This window comes from Pholcus phalangioides, unplaced genomic scaffold (assembly GCF_987345545.1).
Source record: "Pholcus phalangioides strain wild (caught in Gottingen) unplaced genomic scaffold, Ppha-v1.0 ptg000008l_1, whole genome shotgun sequence".
NCBI lineage: Eukaryota > Metazoa > Arthropoda > Arachnida > Araneae > Pholcidae > Pholcus > Pholcus phalangioides.
In genome coordinates, this window is record NW_028301601.1 from 58,426,531 (window position 1) to 58,434,124 (window position 7,594).

Genomic DNA, 7,594 nt, shown 5'->3' on the forward strand with positions numbered 1-7,594 from the left:
AACACAATAGCGGCTGCGAGTTCGAAGTCCTGTTTTGTTCGTGAATATCTAAACAAAAACAACTCTCTGGGACAATTAGGCTGTACCTGTAGTTAGCGCTCCAAAATTATGATTATAGACAAAGGCACCGGAACCAAAGGGGGCTGAGGCCATTTGAGTCCCGCCCCCTAATAAACTTTGCAATGGGGCTGAGCTCTCTCTTCCCCCCCCCCCCCGTTAATAATTTCTGAAAAACAATGCAATGCACCTTCCGTCTCCTGCGTACGTGCTTGAGTCCCGTTTATACGGGATGGCCAGCAACTTTCAGCCCCCCCCCCCCCCCAATGTTTTATTCATGTCGTCGCCTGTGCTTTTATATATATATAGACCAGAGGTTTTCAATCTATACATAGAAGCCCGTGGCTCAGATGATTTTTTTTTTGTGAGTGGAAAGCCTGGTCATAGGGCCGCAACTAGGCTGATTTTGGTCCGGTGCCTCCCGCCGCTGGACCAGAGAGGGGCGCTTAATTCACCCTTTAATTCAGGGCTTAACATTTTTCAGCCGTGATAAACAACAAGATCAGCTTCGGGACCCATGAAACTTTTTCAAAATTACCGAAACCGCTAACGCAACAGGTGCATTTATAACTGGACAGTAAGTGTATTTGTACCACCCATTTCACAGACCCATGCGAATTAGGTTTCGGTCGTGACCTGGAACTCAAGAACAGTGGTGGGGTGACTCCTCACCTGCCGCTCAGTCGCAAAGTCTCATGTGCCATCCCTAAAGACGATTATGGTAGGATGCTGACAGGGGTTTTAGCCCATGGGACCCGGATATACTTTTTTTTATCAGTACAATGTCACTCACCATTGCTTGCAGAACCTGCTTTAACAGAATAAAATTTCGCGACCATACGTCCCGCATTTAAAGAAACTCTCGTTTTTTGGTCCAGGATTATTTTACTGTGCTTAAATATGCCAGATAACTTTACTCACATTACAGCTTTTATTGATAAGCCTTTTTTCTCACATTTATCCTGTAAAGAGGAAGTATAACAGAGTGACTTTTATTAAGACCTTTATATACGTTTTTAGTGCTCGAGAGACAGGACAAGAAACTGGATATTTCCTATGTCTTTATTTGACCGTTCATACAGAAAAATTACTTGGTGATGGCACCAAAATGCACATTTGTCCCTTGTGACAGTATATTGTCCATGTCGAGCTGTGAGAGCCAGCCAATCGTGCGTACCACCTGGAGGCACGACGGAGTCACCTAGCAAACACGTTATTCCATGAAAATGTTCCACTCCCTGGATAGAAATGAGTCACCATTCTCTGATAAAACACCATTTTCTGATAGGCAGAAATAAGCATCACTAAAACAAAGTATATTGTCCTTATATTCTTGTTTATGATATGGTAGTCCCAGGTCCTGTCTGTTCCCTCAAGTGTTCTCAACGGTGTTGTCAAGGTATGGCTCAAAAGTGTGATGGCACGTGAATTTTTACTACTGGAAATTTTTATAAATTTTGACGTCTTTGAAGTATAAGTTGCCGCCCCTAAAAAACCTACCGCCCAGGTGCACCGCACCCCTTGCATCTTAAAGTTTAATCCGCTCTTGCTCAAGAATCCCTGGCTGTAAGTGGTTTCGTACGACCTATCTCGGAAGCCACTGTGGATCAAGTTTGGATAGCTCAAGAAAAGAGCGATTAAAAAATGTGTTGATACACCCATGCTAGAAAAATGTTTTTACCAGCGTCATCTGCTGTGGATTTGAATCACTAATTTCTGAGTTGATGCATATTTTTTAACAATATGTGGTTTTTTTGGTGAAATTTGTATCGAGAGTTTTGATAAAATTTATTAAAATTGATGGTGGTGGTCGAGTAGTTATAGTGACGGACTCGCGATGCGAGGATCCGGGTGGTGTAGTAGTAGTAGTTGGTAGGGCCTCCAAAAAATGGCTCGGTGATCCATGATGTTCTTAAGTCAGCCACCTCGTTGGGCAATTTGCCTGTTGTGGCGTTGTATTTGTATTTAATCAGAGTAAAATTCGATACAGTCAAATATCGGTTGAAATAATTTTTATTTATTTTGTTCTCGTGGACTGAATCATTGAAATCACTATAGTAATATCCGTTTTAAGTTTCAGTTTCGTTAATTATGCGTTCCAATCAAAATTAGTTTCGGTTTCACCAGAGGCATCTATCGTCAGTTTTGGATAATATTTTGTGATTTTATGTGTACGGTCAGCGATATTTTTTCTTTTTATTTTCTTCCGAGAAACAATTTTTTTTTTTTTTTAAATAGGTACTGTAATTTATTATTTCAACAATGTTTTAGAGAGTTGAGTTCGCTTACAACAAAATCGGTTATACTGAAATATCGGTTAATACGATTTTCTCCTCCAACTTCGTGAACACCTCAAGCCATGAAACGTGCCAAGATAAACTAGTTTTGCTTGTCAACGTCATCTATTGACTTCAAGCGACACTTTATGATATTGCACGTATGAATTTTGGTGATATAATTTTACTTTTCTATCGTTTCTTTTATCCGAAAAAGTAATTTCTCACAAAATTACAAAATACTTGAGTATTTTGATGTCACGCCCAATCATAAAATAATCGGATGTAGTAAAATATCGGTTAATATGATATCTCTCCATGAGCGTGAACCATTGAAATACAGTCGACGCTAGGTATAACGACCCCCTTCGTCCCGTCGAAAACGGACGTTATATAGAGAGGGTCGTTATATTGGAAAGAAAACATATAATAGTCGCTATATGAAAACATTTGGGAGTTATCCTGCCGTTCATTGTAATGGAATGGTCGCTATAACGTGGGGTCATTATAACGAGCGTTGACTGTATAAAATTTGAAAACTTTATCCGTTGCAAATGCATTTCGTACTGCTTTACTTATTATGTTTTGAAAGTAGTAACCAGGGCTGGACGAATCTACTATTGTTCGACATGTCCGGGTGCCCCCCCCCCAAATAACGGTGTTATGTCTGTGCATGTGAAAAGACAATGTGTCCCCTATCTGAAAAAAAAAAGTGTTAAAGGGCTCATTTCATGTAAGATTAAATTTTTTTCCTTTTTATCGCGAGCATCTCGATGCTCATCATGTCCTTCTCCATCCTGAAGCTGCCCTCCCCTTTCCGAGAAAGAAATACAATGCGGTTTGTCCCGGGCCCCGCCAGCCCTACCCTTACAAATGAATTACAAATACGACACCACAACAGGCAAATTGCCCAACGAGGTGGCTGACTTAAGAACATCATGGATCCCCGAGTCATTTTTGGAGGCCCTACCTACTACTGCTACACCACACATGCACCCCCATCCCCCCGCGGAACCCCCCAACGAATCGGTACATGCGGGAATGTGCGTGTACGTGTAGTGCAACCTGACGTAAAGTTTGTTTTATGTGTAATGCTTGTTATGTGTAGTGCTGTCATCTGCCCCCAGTTTTTCTAACTATGAGTGAAGTGTTATGGTTGACTGATTTACCGTTGTAGGACTGTTGCTCTCTGTGGCGAGACTTTTTAACGGGGAGATCGGCTCGCATTTGCGCCTTGAAGTTGGGAACCACAGAAAACCAACTTCAGCCGACCACCACTGTGGGGTTCGAACCCGGATCCTCGCATCACGAGTCCGGCACTATAACCACTCGACCACCACAGCGGCACGAGGAGTCATAGTATTCAGCTAAGTTATTGAGGATAGATGCTTGATGTTTCATACTCAGGAGATATTCACCGCTGACTCAGATGGACACCCAATGATTATTCACAATGATTCGCATCATGATTATTTCCGTTTAAGTATATGTCAGAGTTCTTGTGCGGAAGCTTTTCTTCTGGTTATGGTTATAGTCAAAGCTCTTGGCTCATGATATGCCTCCCAATAGCTTGACAAGGCTACAACTTCCGGCCAACGCATCGACTTTAGGGGCTGTCTTAAGAACATAATGGGCATCCCAGGCAAGTCATGTTCAAATGTCCCTATCTGGTTGTGTGTGAAATTCAAAGCCTACTATTTACATATTTTCTCTTGAAAAAATCATAAATCATTCTGCCGGTTCTCAAGTGATCAGGAGACCCTCCTATATGCATCCAAGGCTCTAGTGTTAAAAAAAGCACCGATAGTCCTCACTTATTATTCTATAAAGTTTTTAAAGATCAAAGAAAAAGCCTCTTAGAATAGTTCATGTTGAATTCCTACAGATGGCAAAACACTACCAAACCTGCAAATTTCTTAAACGCAAACGCTAAAAAAACAACGCTCTTTTCTAAAATTCGAATTTTTGAACCAGTAGCTCCAGAAGTTTATGAATGACATTGAAGACATTCATTCGAAGGAAAGTCAATTGGATAAATGTTGATAAAGAGTGAAAAGTTCCTTAACAAAAAAGAGAAGGAACCTAATTTTTTTCTCAAAATAATCCAGGCTTTCCTAGAGATAGGTGGCACTTTTTGGAAGAACGAGAAAGGAGATGTGTTGAGCTGAATATTGTGCATTGAATAACGAAGAGTGGGATAGCATTTCAACACTGAAGAGTACTGTATTCACCTGCGCTTTTTTATCCACTCGCGGTTTCCCTTCAAAATTATTTCTATGTGTAAAAGATTTGCGAAAATGAAAATAAATAAATAAATGCCGCCCCTGTAATCATGCGGCCCTTGGCAGCTGCCTCGTCGCCTCATGCCTGACGCCGGCCCTAAAAGCTATGTTCCGTCACGTGCGCAGTCACAGTATTTCTTTGTTCATTCTTCTCAGGACCGTGTACAACTTTAAATGCTTTTGTCCTAAAATAAGTTTCACAGGGGCCCCTTGAACGAAGCTGACGAACCATTCAATTGGTTTTAGTTTCCTCAACTAAGGTCATAAAAAATCTGCAATGAAAATGGTACAAAAAATACATTTTTTTTGCTTTAAACTTCATCAACTCTCAGTCTCATTATTGGGGTTCAAAATTGAAGCCTATTCAAAAAAGCTACAGGGGAACAAAAAAAGCAATGGCCCATCCGTGACCATTTTTCTCTTCACTGGCGGGCCCAACAGGAAGGCTAATGGGGCAAAATTCCCATTAATTTGACATTAAAAGAAACCTGACTCCACTAATAGGAAATAAATTTGAGAGAAATGAAACGGTGAATCTCTCGCCCATGGTCTATTTTGACTGTCAGGGCCGGTGGTTGAGAAACACCGCTATAGAAGATAACCTGTTGAATTCCAGGCTCGTAGTTGTCCAAAAATTTTGTTGGCACTATTGCACACTGCATATATATTTTTAGCGTTTCGGAAGATAAGAAAATGGTTACATTACGCATGCCCCCCCCCCCCACAAGGGCGGGGGTGGCAGGGCTCAAACCGTAGCCTCCACATCCTGCAGCAGGGCAAGGTCGTCTTAAGAGCAACATAGGTCCCCGGGCCAAATGCTTTTTCTGAGGCCCTCTCTACCAGGCAAAATTTCATGCATACTTCCTCAAATATATCTCATTTTTGTGAGGTCCCGGCCAGTGTCTGGGTGGGCCCACGCACTTAAGACGGCACTGCCCCTAAGGATGGGATCTTAGCCCTTAGGATGTTGGGCCCAAGACCAGATTTTTAAGAGCCCTTCTGTAGTACATTTACAGTATGAAAAAGCAAAAATGATAAGAATTATCTCATGCCTCCGGATTAGAGCCGTGTTAACCCCATCCCCGGGAAAAAGGGGTCATGGCTCGAGCCCAAGATGATACTCTCTCCGTTATCATTTTCTTGTTTTTCAAAACCATAAATTCGCTATTGTAGGGTTCTGTGAGAATCTGATGGGGGGGGGGGGGGGGCGCATACACGCGAATCGGAATTGTATCTTGATTTGGCACATCAGTCTTCAAATTTCATTTGTGCCATTCATAGGCTTACGCAGAATTTTCTCAAGGGGGGGGGTTCCAACTTTTTTTCTGTCACTACGTTAATCTTTACCGACCATACACCCATATACCAGCGATAGTGAAATTGCTTAAAAGACTACAAACAAACTGACAATGCGTAAACTCAATTTTTATTCTCGGGAAGAAAAAATCAATACAATCAAATAATAATCGAGGTGGGAGAAATGAATTATTAAATTTTTTTCTAATAAAAAGATAAATTTTTGAAATGCCAATACTTTCATTTTAATATGTATAATTAAAAGGAAGAAAAAATCTTGACAATTACAATCATAGATTTAAATGACATGTGCATTATAAAATACACAATAAACTCCATATGAAAATATGGAATCGCCACATCATCAAAATAATTGCGGTAAAATAAAAACATTTAAAAAATATCATAAAAACCTTAAAAAAAAAATAAAAATCACAACTGCTATAAAAAAACTCTCTCATAATAAAATGTCACTAAAAAAAATCAAGGCGCTATACATTAATAGCTGAAGCTTCGCTAGTAGATGGGTAATCATAGGCGGAGATAGACTTGGAAGTCTGGGGGGGGGGGAGCACGATGATGTCAATTCATATATACATTAGATCAGTCGACTTCACCATAGATGCTTGGGGGGCAATGCCCCCCCCCACATCTCCGCCCATCTGGGTAATATTTAATTTGATGCAACGTGATGGCAACGACTGTTCACGCACCGATAGCTTTATAAATTCAATTGAAAAAGAATGTAATGAGTTAATACCGAATATTTGAATCAATATGTGTGGATAATTCATAGCTAAAAATTCACCAACATGGTAATTTACAGTTAGAAAAATTTAACAACAAACAATTCATAAACAAAGTGACACAAGGAATGAGTAGGTGTGTGATTAAGTGAGTCATGCAGTTAGTGAGTAAGCAGTTGGGAAAATGAGTGAGTGAAGTAATTAGAGATTGAGCAAGTGGGTGGGTGAGTGAGCGGGTAAGCAGATTAGAGAGCCAGTGGGTCATTTGGTAACTTCCCGCGGGCATTTGGTCATTCATACTACACTCATCCGCTCACTGGATTACTCAATCGATCATTCACTGGTTCACTCAATTATGCAAAAAATATTTTAAAAAAAATTTAAATTTCGAAGGAAAATAGATTATATGTTATTATAATCGATTTCTGTTAATTTCAATGCTATTTGAAGGGTAAGAACTCAAAATTTCTCTTTAAGAAATTCATTGCGACCCACCCTTTAAGCCATATGTAGTAAACCCTTGACCCGCAGACCAAATGTGGCCCTGAAGGTTATCTGATGTGGCTTGCCCCCTCAAACACAATTTCGTAAAAATGAACTAAGCGGCACATTTACAGATCGCTTAAATGACCCGTGGCACAATTCCTGAGCATTAAGTGGCCCATGGCACATTTTCAGATCACTGAGGTAGGCCTCAAAGATCACTTTCACATTCCAGGCAAAATCACAAATCTGCCTCTGCCTAGCATCCGAGAACAACCTCTAACCATTCAGATTTGAGATGAACAAGCAAGTGAAAATTACAGGATGACGTCTGGTGGGAAAGAGCATTATAGTGTAGAAAAATGTAACATACCCACGCTCTTCATTTCAGAACATTTGCACTTCATATCAATTGCAGACATTGAAATGTGCTACAGTCCATCTGTGACTATTG